Raw genomic sequence first — 13701 nt, 5'->3', positions numbered from 1 at the left:
TTTGCATGGAATATCTTTTTCCATCCCCTCACTTTTAGTCTGTATGTGTCCCTAGGTCTGAAGTGGGTCTCTTGGAGACAGCATATATATGAGTCTTGTTTTTGTATCCATTCAGCCAGTCTGTGTCTTTTGGTTGGGACACTTAATCCCTTTACATTCAAGGTTATTATTGATATGTATGTTCCTATTACCATTTTCTTAATTGTTTTGGGTTTGTTTTTGTGGGTCTTTTTCTTCTCTTGTGTTTCCCACTTAGAGAAGTTTCTTTAGCATTTGTTGTAAAGATAGTTTGGTGGTGCTGAATTTGGTGGTGCTTTTGTTTGTCTGAAAAGCTTTTGGCTTCTCCATCGAACCTGAATGAGATCCTTGCTAGATAGAGTAATCTTGGTTGTAGGTTTTTCTCTTTCATCACTTTAAGTATATCCTGCCACTCCCTTCTGGCCTGCAGAGTTTCCACGGAAAAATCAGCTGATAACCTTATGGGGATTCCTTTGTATGTTATTTTTTGTTTTTCCCTGGCTGCTTTTAATATTTTTTCTTTGCATTTAATTTTTGTTAGTTTGATTAATATGTGTCTTGGTGTGTTTTTCCTAGGGTTTATCCTGTATGGGACTCTCTGTGCTTCCTGGACTTGGGTGACTATTTCCTTTCCCATGTTAGGGAAGTTTTCAACTATAATCTCTTCAAATATTTTCTCAGACCCTTTCTTTTTCTCTTCTTCTGGAACCCCTATAATTTGAATGTTGATGTGTTTAGTGTTGTCCCAGAGGTCTCTGAGATTGTCTTCAATTCTTTTCCTTCTTTTTTCTTTATTCTGCTCCTTGGCAGTTATTTTCACCATTTTGTCTTCCAGCTCACTTATCTATTCTTCTGCCTCTGTTACTCATTCCTTCTAGTGTATTTTTCATTTCCGTTACTGTGTTGTTCATCTCTGTTTGTTTGTTCTTTAGTTCTTTTAGATCTTTATTAAATATTCCTTGTATTTTCTCAATCCATGCTTCCATTCTATTTAAATGGAATAAATCCAATCTATTTCCAAGATTCTGGATCATCTTTACTATCATTACTCTGAATTCTTTTTCAGGTAGATTGCCTATTTCCTCTTCATTTATTTGGTCTTGTAGATTTTTACCTTGCTCCTTCATCTGTGACATATTTTTTTGCTGTCTCTCTCTTTTTTTTTTTTTTTAATGAGTTAGGTTGTGTTCCTGTTCTACTGGTTGTTTAGCCTGAGGCTGCCAACACTGGAGTTTGTAAGCTATTGGGTAGAACTGGGTCTTGGTGCTGAGATGAGGAACTCTGTGAGACCTCACACTGATGAATATTCCCTGGGGTCTGAGGTTCTCTGTTAGTCCAGTGGTTTGGACTCAGAGCTTCCACTGCAGGAGCTTCCACCCGATCCCGTGCTGACAAATCAAGATCCTGCAAGCCACATGGGGTGGCAAAAAAAAAAAGAGAAAAATAACAAAGTAAAAAATAAAATTAGGCTAGGAAACTAACAGATATGTTAGAAAGAATGTAAAAATAAAAGTATAGATGAATCAACAACCAGAAGGTACATCAATACCACAATAGTAAAAAAGAGGAGGAGGGAAAAGGAAAGAAAAAAAAAAAGGAGGGTGGTGGGAAAGGCCTTGGCTGTGGAAAGCAGAGCCTAAGCAAGGGTGAGGTTTGGGTGGTGGGCGGGACCAATGCTCAGGACCCACAGGGCTGGAAAACCCTGGGGGCTGTGGGGGGGTGGGGCTTAGGCTCAAGGAACAGAAGGGGCCCAAGCGTGTCCCCCACCCCTGGTCTCAGAGGGCGGGGGACCTCACCTGGGAGCCCAGCAGGCTCCCCGTGTCCGAGTGGGCAGAGCAGTCACCCTACACTCCTCTCCCCACAGCCTCTCCTGATCTCCGTTGCCTCAGGGGCACCAATCTTGTCTGGCCTCAACTTCTCCTTCCCCCTTACTCCCTCTACATCTTAGTGGTTCACTGTGGGGTTCCTCCTGTCTCCTTGGGGGTTAGAGTTCCCCACCAGCAGCCGGCAGGCACCCTACTTGTGGGGATACGCTAACTCCACGTCTTCCCACACAGCCATCTTGACTCCTCCCCCTCAAGACTGGTTTTTAACTCACAAATAAGACACACTCTTCACAGAAAACTAATAGAAAATATATATAGATAGATAGGCCAAAAAAAAAAAGAAAGAAAGAGACCACCTACCATGTCCTAGCACCATACTAGGCATTTGGTATATGTATCAGGAGGAGCTAACTATAAATTCCGTGAGGACACAGTCTTTATCTGTTATGTTTAAAGCCTGGTGCTGGCCTTGCTGGAAAATTCTATATCTTGAGCTGGGTGATGATTACACTGGTATATACATATGTAAAAGTTCATCAAGATCTACATTTAAGACTTGTGCACTCAACTAAGTGCAAGTTATATCTTAAAAAAAAAAATGTTCTAAGACATGTTCCCCAGAGTTTATGTCTGGTAGTAGGTGTTTTTAAATCACATAGAGAAACAATTATTTTCCTTTCAATTCTCTTTTAGTCCTTCGAGGAGAAAGTCTCCCTTTGATGTTGATATGTCTTTGATATCTAACACTTCATGATTTCCCTTTTTAAACAGAGCTGGTCCCAGGCTCAGCCCCCAGAAGGCAGTAATAACCAGCTAGAATTTAATGATGTTGTGTCTTATTTTCATTGTACTGATTTTTAAATCAGTTACCTTCTAGTCATGGCAAGTGGTATTGGTTTCCCATTTTATGTACTGTAGTAATATTGCTTTTTAAAGTAAATGTTTAAAGTAAATTTGTTTAAATTAAAAGTGAGTTGATTTTATGAAAAATTTTAAGTATAGAATACTCATGGTATAAGGACCAGGCAAAAACAAAGATGAACAATATGGAGAACAATATGGAGGTTCCTTAAAAAACGAAAAATAGAACTACCATACAACCCAGCAGTCCCACTACTGGGCATATACCCTGAGAAAACCATAATTCAAAAAGAGTCATGTACCAAAATGTTCACTGCAGCTCTATTTACAATAGCCAGGACATGGAAGCAACCTAAGTGTCCATCGACAGATGAATGGATAAAGAAGATGTGGCACATATATACAATGGAATATTACTCAGCCATAAAAAGAAACGAAATTGAGTTATTTGTAGTGAGGTGGATGGACGTAGAGTCTGTCCTACAGAGTGAAGTCAGAAAGAGAAAAACAAATACCGTATGCTAACATATATATATGGAATCTTTTAAAAAAAAAGGTTCTGAAGAACCTAGGGGCAGGACAGGAATAAAGATACAGACATAGAGAATGGATTTGATGACACGGGGAGGAGGAAGGGTAAGCTGGGACGAAGAGAGAGAGTGGCATGGACTTATATATACTACCAAATGTAAAATAGATAGCTAATGGGAAGCAGCCGCATAGCACAGGGAGATCAGCTCTGTGCTTTGTGACCACCTAGAGGGATGGGATAGGGAGTGTGGGAGGGAGACGCAAGAGGGAGGAGATAAGAGGATATATGTATATGTATAGCTGATTCACTTTATTATAAGGCAGAAAGTAACACACCATTGTAAAGCAATTATACTCCAATAAAGATGTTAAAAAAAAAAAAAGAAAGAATCCGCCTGCCAATGCAGAGAACACAGGTTAGAGCCCCTGTCCGGGAAGATCCCACATGCCATGGAGCAACTAAGCCCGAGTGCCACAACTACGGAGCCTGCCCTCTAGATCCCACATGCCACAACTACTGAAGCCCGCACACCTAGAGCCCGTGCTTCACAACAAGAGAAGCCACTGCAATGAGAAGCCCACACACCACAACGAAGAGTAGCCCCCGCTCATCACAACTAGAGAAAGCCCGCGTGCAACAACAAAGACCCAACGCAGCCAAAAATAAATTAATTTTTTTCTAAAAAATGGGCTTCCCCGGTAACTATCTTATTGCTTTATTTTTTTTCCTTCTTAGCACTTTCAATAGTCTGTAATTACCTTGTTTACTTCTCTACGTTTTTATTACAAAGTCCATGATATCAAGGATCTTGTGTATTTGATTCACCATTGCATTCTCAGTGCTCAGAATAGCATCTGACACATAGTAGGCACTCAATTAATATTTCTTGAATGTAATGAATGGAGAGATAGGTGAGGCCTAGACCAAGCAGGACCTTGAGAGAGCATGATGGGGAGGCATTTAGGGATTTTAATCAGAGATCCAAAGTGATCAGACTTGGCAGTTGTAAATGATCAGTCTGACAGAAGTGGGGAAAACAGTTTGGAGGGTGACGAAGGAAAGCTACTGCAGTAGTTCAGGAGAGAGATAATAGGGTTAAATGGAATAAGATATACAAAGCACTTAGCATTTAACCATAAGGGATGAGAGGGGGATTACTATTACCAATATAGCAGGCAAGCAAGGATTGCTTGAATTTAATGACGGTAAAGTTAAGAGTCCAGAGATAGAGGGACTTGTGTATCTCCTGGAATCTTCGAATCTCTAATCTCTTCCTCCAGTGATAAATGCTAGAATTTCTTATCCTTATTGAGTTAATTTGACCTCTATTTTGGTAATTTATTCTGCATTCATATTTGCATTCTTCCACCTGTGTTCCTTCTTACCACCATCATCTGGGAGGGAAGAATTTCACGGAGAGAGCTTCTGACACTTCTCTTTAGCTGTGTGACCTGGTAAGTCACCTTATCTCTCTGAACTCAGTTTCATTTTCTGTAAAATGAGGACTCTGATATCTATTCTGTCCATCGTGAGGATCAGTGAATAACTGTAAAGAAAATATTTTCACAATGCAAGAATAATTATTACTGTTATTTCACTCAGTGAATATTTATTAAGCACCTACTGTGTACCAGGTACTGTTTGTTGGTGCTGGGAATACAGCAGTGACATGGGGGGAAAGGCAACAACAGAAGTCCATTCAGACTCTGAACATTTTGGATTTTGATTGTATTTTCCAAATTGGCAGATCACCTTGGGCCTCTGTTGAAAAATATAGATTGTTGGCCTGACCACAGTCTTGGTCAGAATGGGGAAGGTAGAATCAGGGGAGGGTTAACTATCTCTCCGAAGTTATTCAGAAAGGACTGAAAATAAGAGATTAGGTGGATTAAATTGCCTCGCTTTTCCTTTTCCCAAATACTGATCACCACTCAGCAATTCTGCATACACATCTGTGGGGTTTTTTGTTTGTTTTGTTTTATAATTTAGGTTAACCCTTTTATTTATTTATTTATTTTTGGCTGCGTTGGGTCTTCGTTGCTGCATGCGGGCTTTCTCTAGTTGCAGCGAGCGGGGGCTACTCTTCATTGGGTGCACAGGTTTCTCATTGCGGTGGCTTCTCTTGTTGTGGAGCACGGACTCTAGGCGCGTGGGCTTCAGAAGTTGTGTACACGGGTTCAGTAGTTGTGGCTCGCGGGCTCTAGAGCGCAGGCTCAGTAGTTGTGGCACACAGGCTTAGTTGCTCCGCAGCATGTGGGATCGTCCTGGACCAGGGCTCGAACCTGTGTCCCCTGAATTGGCAGGTGGATTCTTAACCACTGCGCCAGCAGGGAAGCCCTACACATCTGTTTATATACTGAATTCTCCAAAACATTTCTAATAAGAAGTACCTTCAGATGGCTCCTGGGGAGGGCAAGTCCAAACATCAGAACCAGCCATGTGACCTTGAAGGAGAAGGCAGTGGAAGTAGCAGAAAGCACTGTCCTTGGCGGTGTTTTTGTCTGCCACAGAGCTTGCTGTACAACTGATCTGGATCTTACTGTCCTCATCGCCAAAATGAGGTCAGGGTTTCATGACTACCAGTTCATGGAGGGGTGCCTGGTTAGTTGAATCAGAATCACCTAGGGAGCTTATTAAATCTCTGGATTCCTGGGCCTCATGGACTGGTGAGTCCGACTCAGTAGGGCCAGGATGGCGTCCATCACCTCCTCTATTTTTAATTAGCTTCCTGGCAGTTAATTTTTGATACGTATCCAGATTTGGTATCTCACTAGGGTAGATCAGACTCTCTGTGCTTCAGTTTTCTCATCTGTAAAATATAATCATTCCTCAGATGGTAGAATTAAATAAGTTAATTTACATAATGCGCTTAGAACAGTGTCTGTCCCACAGTAAGTACTGGGTAAGTTTTAACTGTTCTGTCAGTCAAGGTCCAATCAGGAAGACAAACCACTGGGTATGAGTATTTAAAGCAGAGGGAACTTAATGCAGAGGTGATGGAGAGGCTAAGAAGCCAAACAGGGGACAGTGATACAACCTAGAGATTAGGCAGCAAGAAGTCATCCACCCCTTAGCAGGAGAAAGAGAGGGAAATGGTGGTGTTTCCAGAGCCCAGAGTCTGGCAGAACCTGGACCGACAGCAGGAGCTGTAGCTGTAGATTAAACACAGCCATTATCAAAACAGCTGAAGGAGGAGGCATACCCCCGCTTTTCCCTTTGTCCCACCCTCCAGTCTCCGACTAGTGCCTCCTATTAGCTGAACCCAGCAGGAAGTCATCTCTCAAGTGAGCCTGGGAAACCTCATCTGCAGAGGTCACCCCTGCCTTTCAGGGGAAGGATGAAGAATGTCTCTGAGGACAGATTATTATTATTTTGTCGTTATTATTTTCTTTAAGGTCTTTTTGAGCCCTACAGTTCTCAAAGTCTCTAGACCTTAGCCAACCACAGGGATTCAGGGCTTTGTGAGTGCTTATTGATTAATCGATTCTGTGCCTTCAGTGTACACACATACATAAGTGCTCAGCCTCTTATCTCTGGAAACTGACAGCTCAGGTCTTGGCAAAAATTCACCGGTGCAGCGGAGCCCTGCCCGAGGTTCAAGGAAAGGGAAGGTATGTGGATCAGGTTTCTCTTTGAGGATCAGCTGCCTCAGCACCTTTAAGGATTAAGAAGTGATAGATGGGAAAGCTGGCCGGAGACATCACTGGGCAGAAAGGAGGGTCCCAGAAAGCTCAGGAACAGACATAAAGAAGTAAGACTGTGGAAGCATTTGTAGGGGCACTGGGCAGGGGAGGGGAGGAGCAGGAATAGGGCCGCACCCGGTTTTAAGGGTACTTCCTAGAAAAGATTGGAAAACACCCGCTTGTCTTTGGGACACAACCCTGTAAGTGTGCTGTGTGGGAGTGGAGCTCTGGGAATTTTGCTACCAAAAATGGGCAGAAAAGCTCTTTCTAAATATTTCTTGGAGGACCCAGAATTTAACCTTGGACCAGAGGCAAATATGTTTATTTTAAGAGGTTCTTAAAAGATCAGATACTGTGCAATTCTTCCTAATATACCAAAGACCTGCTCCCCAAATTCATTCTTCCGGCAAACATTGATGAATAGTACGTTGGAAACTGATTCAGGCAATGAGTTTCGGAGTGAGACAGAAGTGGGTTGCACTGTGGCTTTGCCTCTGTCCTAGCAGTGTGGCCTTGGGCAAGGGATTTAATCTCAGTTTCCTCGTCTGTGAAAAGGGAACTAGCATGTAGAGTTGAGAGGATGAGAGTGAGATCATGCATGAAAGTACTTAGAGTCTGAATCCAGAGTGTGCTAGTAGTTCATTATATTATGACTTGTATTATTTGTGTGACACTTGGCAAAACACTTTCCTGCCTATTAGCTCACTGGATTTCACATCAGCTCTGTGAGGTGGGTCAGGGAACCCACATTGATTTTGTGTGTACTCTGCTTCTAGCACTCTGCCAGATGCTTAACAGTTATTATCTTCTTGATTTCACTCAGTCAATACATATTTCAGTATCTATTTTATGCCAGGCTGTTCTGTGTACTGGGGGTACAGCAATGAACAAAGCAGACAAAAATCCCTGCCTCTCAGGGAGGATACACTCACTCAGTGAGGGGAGAGCGACAATAAATACAATTTAATGAATACTTAGGTTTACTATGTTCCAAAGTGATTTACAAATATTAACCCATAACCTATGAGGAAGGTATTGTTATGCTTATCCCATTTTACAGATGAGGATACTGAGGCACAAGGGAGTTGAAAGTCACTTGGCCAAGGTCTCACAGCTTGGAAGAGCTGCATTAATGATTCAAAGCCAGATAGTGTGACTCCAGAGTCCTTGCTCTTAATCATTACTGTATGTTGCCTTCCCTCCCCGAAAAAAAAAAAAATATGTGTACTAATAGATTAGTGCTATTAAGTGCTATGAGTGGTATGAAAAAAAATAAAGCAGGGGAAAGAGGGTGATGAGAGAGGGCTCTCTATGTAGGGAGGTCAGGGAAGGCCTCTCAGAGGGACCACATTTGAGCAGAGACCTGAAGCAGTGAGGGAGAAAGGCGGGTGGACATCTGGGCAAGGGCGATCCAGGCAGAGGGAAGCACTGTGCAAAGGCCCACACTTGGTGTGTTCGGAGAACCACAGGGAGGCCAGCGCTGAAAAAGCAGAGTGAGCAAGTGGTAGCAGATGAGTCAGAGAGTGAAAGACGGTGCAGGCTGAGCCGCTGGAAGGACGCAATTGCCTTAGGCTGAGATGGAAAGATTGTGGGAGGAGCAGAATTGCAGAGGAAGGTCAGTTCAGTTTGGAATAATTCTCACCATCACTCACCAAATAGGAATTACTCATTCCAGAGGACTTTGAGAGATTAAAGAGCTCACCCCAGATCACCCAGGCAGTCATTTTCAGAGGCAAGATTCAGACATAGGTCTGCCAACCCTAACTTAAATGCCACAGGCCTTCGGCTGGCAGGGTGCTGTGGGGAAATCTGCAGAGGTGATACTCTGCTCATCCTGATCCCTGACCCCAGGAGCTTTCAAGGAGGGGAAAAGAGGTACTGGAGAGTGAGGCAGAAGGACCCTCAGATGAAAGTAACAATGCCAGAGATCCCACAAGACAGTAAGTAGCACGTGTTTAAATGTGAAATGTAGACAAGAAGCACAGGGAATGTGCACTTCTTTCTGAAAGAGCAAAATGAGTGAAAGAGTCCCAGCCCTGTCTGGGTGGAAGGCATCTGGGACGGGATGAACATCTGTGTTGAAAAAGGCCATGCTCTGGCGGAGATGGGAAGGCCCCCAGAGGCTCAGGGTTCTCCCTGGGCACGTCTTTCTCCACAAATAGATGCTTTTCCATTGTGTCAAAGGTATATCCCAGGCAGGACGCCTCCCCTGGACCCGTGTCTCCAACCACAGCCTCCTCAACATGCCACTACTGGGCATCTCTGAACATGCCCCACCTTGAAGTCCTGATCTTCCCCTAATCCCAAACTTGCTCTACCTGCAATGAGATTCCAAGAAGCTCACCCTGAGACAAGGATTCATGTACCTGAGTGACTTATTACATTTGGAAGGGCTCCCAGGAGGAACTGGTGAGGGAGTGGAGAAGCAAGATAAAGAGGGCAAGAAGCCAAGCAAGGGTGTGATTTCAGACCAAGTCCCTGGAGGGTAGCTTCAGCCTGATCCAGCAGGGGATGCTGGATGTAAGTTACCCCTGGGAGTTTGGGGGGAGGTGGACTGGCGCTCAGCTTCCACATTCCAGCACCACTTGGTCATTGGCTAAGGGCTGGGAAAGTGAACTCCTGGGCACTTCCTTGCAAGGGCAAAGGGACCCCAGTAGCTGAAGGGCAAGCCTCTGGCCCTTTACATGTACAGGCTGCTGGGAGAATCAGCACACAGAAGCCAAACAAGGGGGAGTTCAGAAACCAACAAAGGGATCCCAGGGGATCTGAGCAGTGCCCTGACAGTGTCCACTACATGTGCGTTACCCATGTCAGGAAATGGTATTGCCCTCCTGCTGGTTGCTCAGGCCCCAAACCCTGGAGTCATCCTTGACCTTCTCTGTCTCACACCCCCATCCAATCCTTTAGCCAATCTCGTTGGCAATACCTTCAAAATACACCCAGAGTCTGATCACTTTTTTAAAGTAACTTTAAAAAATTGTGGTAAAGTCCACATAACATACAGTTCAGTGGCATAAAGTACATTCACATTTTTGTGCAACCATCACCATCACCCATCCCCAGAACTCTGTCCATCTTGCAAAACTGAAACTCTGTACCTATTAAGCATTTTGTTCATCCATTCATTTGTCAATGGACACTTGGGTTGCTTCCACCTCTTGACTGCTGTGAATAATGCTGCTATGAACATAGATGTATTATACAAATATCTGTTAGAGTCCCTACACTCAATTCTTTTGGGTATATGCCTAGAAATGGAATTGCTGGGTCATATGGCAATCCTGTTTTTAATTTTTTTTAGTAGCTGTTTTACTGTTTTCCATAGTGGCTGCACCAGTGGACATTCCCACTGACAGTGCACAAGTGTTTCAATGTCTGCACATCCTCACCAACACTTTTTATTTTGTTTGTTTTAATCTGATCATTTCTTACCCCTTCCACAATGACCACCCTGAACCAAGCCATTTCCGTTTTTGCCTGGCTTATTGCAGTGGAATCCCAACTGACCTCACTGTTTCTGCCCTCATCTCCAGTAGTCTTCTCAACACCACTCCTCTACTCACAGCCTCCAGTGTCTTCCTCCCCTCCTGCTCAGGGTAAAAGGCAAAGTTTTTACAGTAGCCTATGAGGCTGTACAAGATTTGTTTCTCCCCCTCCCAAATCTGACTCATTTCCTACTTGCTCACTCCGCTCCAGCCACATTGCCTTTTTTTTTTTCTCTCCTGTCCCAAGTAATCTACTGTCTCAGGGCCTTTGCCTTATTTTCTCTGCTTGGAATACTCTTTCTTCAGATATGCTTAACGTAATTTTCTCCTTCACTTCCTTCAGGCTTTATTCATTTCTCAAGGAGGCCTCTGGGCTTTCCCCGTTGCTCATCAGCCCTTCCTCCATTTTCTGCCTTTCTCTTCTCTGCCCTGTGCCTGGGAAGATGACCCCTACAGACACCACCACCTGGGCTTTCTTGCCCTCAGGCTTCTGGGTGGGTTTGGTCCATGGCAGGCAATGCCAGAAGATGAAGGGTGAAAGGAGAGAGATGTTGAGTTATTCCCCCCCACCACATCCTCCCTGCTCTGCTCTGGGCAGTGGCCTGTCCCTCCTGGACCACAGCTGCATTTGGGAAGGGTGGTTCTCCGCTTCAGCTCTCCAGCTCCCCCCCTCCCCTCCAATCCCCCACTCCCAATGATACCATTTCCTCCCTTTGCCCTCCAGTCCTCCAAGTTGTAACTGCTTTTCTGCTTGCTGCTGATCTCCGGACCTTCTACACCCCTGTTGGTTCCTGAACCCTGCCCATTCCTCTAGTCCCTTCACTAAGACTAGAACCATCCGAGCTGGATTCTGTCTCCCACTAGACCCTGACCTAAACACCTTCTAGATTATGTTATTTACAATTTCCAGCCGGCTCTACCTTCTGTTCCGTGCACTTCCCATTCTGTTCTTCTGCATAGTACATATTATCTAACATGCTATATAGTTACTTATTTAGTTTCCTTGAACCCTCACACTCTGTGATGGAAGGTCCAAGGATGCAGGGATGTTTTTGCTTCGTTCACTGTTGTATCTCCAGTGCTTGGCACACAACAGGCTATCAGCAAATATCTCTTAAATGAATGAATGAACGGCCGACCGACTAAGGGAGCTGCAGAGAAGACAGCAGTGTGGTCCAAAGTGCAGGCAGAAGAGCTGACTCTCAATTTCTCCTCGCCCCTCCCCGCCCCCGCCCGGAATGCTGAGTGCCCTGGAAGGAGGCGGAAATGAGCGTGCGCAAACTGCCCTCCAGCCAGGTGTTTACTTAATTAGGACCTGTATCCCGACGCACGTTGATGTTTAACTGTCCACCTAATGGCTGCATCTGGTTCCCGGCGGGCGCAAAGGAACCTGCGGGGCGAGGATAGGCGGGGCCACCAGGTACTGTCTGGGGCCTGCGCAGCCTCGAAAAGCCTCTGCGCGGGTATCTAACCTCCCCTCGGGCACGGAAAGCGCCCCCTGCGGGAGAGCGAGCCGGGGGGGGGGGTTGGAGCTCAGCCAGCAGCCTCGGGCTTCTCCTGCGCGTCGTGCATCCCCAACCCCCAGCTGCCGGGACCACAGGCGGGATAACGGAGCGCTCCCCTGATACCAGATGCCAATTGCTTGCTTTACCATCAGCCGTGAAATTGAAGGATTACAGCGTTTCTCATTCTCTTAGTTTGGGGAACGTGAGGGTGCTATAGAGGAAAGAAACGGCTCGTGAGGCCGAGGACAAAGGAGCTGGATCCTAAAGCAATAATACCAGGCAACATTTGGGCACTTGCTCTGTGCCAAGTGCTGAGTTTAGCGTTTTAAACGTGCTAATTTAATCTTCTTCTATATGTATCAATTCATTCAATCCTAGTACTTTATAGAGGGCAGATCTCATAATGGCCCCACTAGATGCATGTGGAACTGAGGCTCAGAGGGGTTATTTCGCTAGCCTGAGGTCACAGCGCTAATAAGTGATGGAATCCGGGTTTGAACGCAGGTGGTGCGGCCCCAGAGCCCATGGTCGGCTAGAGAGAGGACTCCCACGATCGCAACGCAAACTGTCCTCTTAGCCGCAGGCCTGGTGGTGGGAAGGACAGTCAGGCTTCCAGGCTAGCCCTTGAGAGCCAAAACCTCTATAATTGGAGACTCTAGTCTCCTCCTCAAACCCCTAAATCTGAGATGGGTAGGAGGAAGGCAAGTGTTGAGGAGTCAGCCTGAGATTCTCAAGACAGCTAGGGAAGGTGGGGAGGCCTCAGGGAACAGGAGGTTGTGACTGGCTGGGAAAACTCAGCTCGGTGGGGAGAGGGCGTGCAGTGTGGAGCGACTGAGTTTCAGGACCGTTTCAGGGCCCAGGGCCCACTTGCGTGCCGCCACGGGTAAAGCACTTCGGGTCTGAAGTAGAGGAACGAATTCCAGCTCCGTCGCGTGTCCCCCAGTAAGGATACAGAAGAGCTGCTTCGTAGGGAGACTTACTGGAAGGCTGCTTCTCGCAGCCAGCAGTTTTTACTTAGATTATAGTAGGTTTTTTAGACCAATAAAAACAGTCGCGATTTTTAAAATGCCTTTATTTGCATTTTACAAAACTTGAGACATTGTTAATTATTTATATCCTACGTGGGGGGTGGGAAGCTTGCTGGAGGTGATGGGGCTAATAACCACCCCTCTACCTCGCACCTTTTGGCGTCACCACGGCTTCGAACTCTGGGATCTTCTCTCCCAGCCTCCTTATGTTCGGCTGTGCCAGGGAAGTAATGAGTTTTCCGCAAGTTGTAGCAGATTCTGTAACACCGTCCCTCGGGACCTCACTGCCAGTTTTAAACACTCGGAGTCCTGGGGGCAGGCTGATGTGGGAGGTGGGGAAAGAGGCAGGAGGTACCCGCCCGCCCCCCGCTGTAGCCGGGTGTGGGGCAGACACACCCGGCCTCCATCAAAGCCTTGGATAACAGAGAGCCTCGGGGCAGCATGAATGGGGCGCCTTTGTTTCCAGTCGGGTTCAGATGCATCTCCACTTTATTTTCCACAAGGCACAGAACAATTTTCTTCGTGTGCGGCGGAGAGTGGGTTGCCTTTTTTTTTTTCCCCACTCGAACCCAGAATCTGCGAGACAGGGCCTGGGTCTCTGCCGGGAGCAACTCCAGAAAACCCGAGAGAACGCAGGAGGGGCGCGGGAGAGGACAGTGAGGTGTGGGGGCTTCGGGGTGCCTCCACAGAGCCAGCCCCGGCCCCACCTGCGAGGAGGCGGGACCTTGCGGCGCTGGACCAATCAGCACCTACCTGCGCTCAC

The 13701-nt window shown here is 46.0% G+C and overlaps 1 protein-coding gene across 2 annotated transcripts in view; it reads left to right on the top strand.

Moving 5' to 3' along the window:
- CDH3 (cadherin 3) overlaps window positions 1–13701 on the top strand; it is a 118757-nt gene that overhangs the window by 60313 nt on the left and 44743 nt on the right. The gene's annotated exons all lie outside the window — the stretch shown is intronic.

The sequence above is a fragment of the Mesoplodon bidens genome (genome assembly GCF_964165515.1).
Source record: "Mesoplodon bidens genome assembly, chromosome: 18".
Classification (NCBI taxonomy): Eukaryota; Metazoa; Chordata; class Mammalia; order Artiodactyla; family Ziphiidae; genus Mesoplodon; species Mesoplodon bidens.
This window is presented reverse-complemented; position numbering and strand designations above follow the sequence as displayed.